General features: G+C 37.4%; 1 non-coding gene across 1 annotated transcript; it reads left to right on the plus strand.

Annotated features, from left to right (window-relative positions):
• The first annotated feature begins 429 nt into the window (after positions 1 to 429).
• Positions 430 to 502, plus strand: Trnag-ccc (transfer RNA glycine (anticodon CCC)). The gene has a single exon. It is a non-coding gene; the product is annotated as a tRNA-Gly (tRNA).
• The last annotated feature ends 1113 nt before the right edge of the window (positions 503 to 1615 follow it).

Consider the following 1615-nt stretch of genomic DNA (forward strand, 5'->3'; position numbering starts at 1 on the left):
ATGATATTAGAAACCTCAATACCATTTTGGAAGACCTATCTATAGATACCCCACACGTATGGGTTTGATGAAAATTTTTTTTTGAGTTTCAGTTCTATATAAAACCCCCAAAATTTATTGTTTTTTTTCTATCATTGCGTAAAAATCTTAATGCGGTTCACAGAATACACATATTTATCAAGTTTCAACAGTATAGCTATTATAGTTTCAGAGAAAAGTGGCTGTGACATACGGACGGACGGACGGACGGACAGACATGACGAATCTATAAGGGTTCCATTTTTTGCCATTAGGCTACGGAACCCTAAAAACACTGGTACATTTTTGTTACAAGCGAGAATGTATACTTTGTTTACAAGTTTCCGAATCTATTTATATTATGACAACAGATAATAATAACTCTACATAATTCACGACTCTAACACTTACGTCCTCTGTGGTCCAATGGTTGAGCGTTGGGCTCCCGATCCAGAGGCCCCGGGTTCGAATCCCGGTTGGGACATATCACAAAAATCACTTTGTGATCCCTAGTTTGGTTAGGACATTACAAGCTGATCACCTGGTACGTTAAGCCGTTGGTCCCGGTTACTACTTACTGATGTAAGTATGTAGTCGTTACATAGATAGTTAGATAGATAAGACGTTTATTTGGGACAACAGTACAAGTAGGTTACAAACAATCAGTAAAACATACAGTTTGAAACATAACAATAACATACCAGTAATAACGTGACAGTCAGAAAGAGTAATCTGGTTAAGTACCGCCGTCCCAAAATAGCATAGGTACATGGGCCATGTCAGGGGCCTTTGGTGGGTCAGTTATAATCCTGACACCAGGGTTGATGAGGTTGGTATTCAACCTCACAACCGATAGAAACGAAACGAAACGATAAGATGAAGAAGAAGGGTGTTAGTGACTTTGTAACGAAAACTTTGAGAGATGATTCAGACCATGATTCTGAGTTAAGTCAAATGGTTCTCCGTCCTTTTTCTTTTTTTGGTAATTTAATTTTTTTGACGTTCAAAAACCGCTAACTTTGTAAGCCAATTTTGAAAAATAATTATTTTTGAATTTTGACAGTGGCTGCAAGTTGTCTTTGATTACTTGTGGCTCTGCCCACCCCACTAGGGATTACGGGCGTGAGTTTATGTATGTATGTATGTATGTTGAATTTTGAATTTTGTGCTTGTTTTTTCGTCTTTCACGGCAAACCGAAGCGACAAAATGACGTATTTTTTTAAGTTTAGATAATTGAATAGGATAATTGATATAGGTTACTTTTTGTCTCTTTCTAACCGCCTAAAATGGAGGGTGGAAGTTTTTATGGAACAATCCGCAATTTTCAAGGTAGAAAGCTAAACCTTGGTATGTGGACTATAATTTGTTACCAACAAAAAAAACGTGATTTTTTCTGCTCCTGCTCCTTACCCCTTCAAACAGGGAGTGAAATTTTATATGGGACTTGTCCCTGTCCAACCCCCCACTTTTCTAATATGAGGGGAGGAAGTTTGTATGAAGCATTCCGCATATTTTCAAGGTAGATAGCTAAAAATTGGTATATACGCGGAATATTTGTGAGTAACAAAAAAACTTCTTTTGTTTTGGAATGCTGCC

Source organism: Pectinophora gossypiella, chromosome 8, assembly GCF_024362695.1.
Source record: "Pectinophora gossypiella chromosome 8, ilPecGoss1.1, whole genome shotgun sequence".
Lineage (NCBI taxonomy): Eukaryota > Metazoa > Arthropoda > Insecta > Lepidoptera > Gelechiidae > Pectinophora > Pectinophora gossypiella.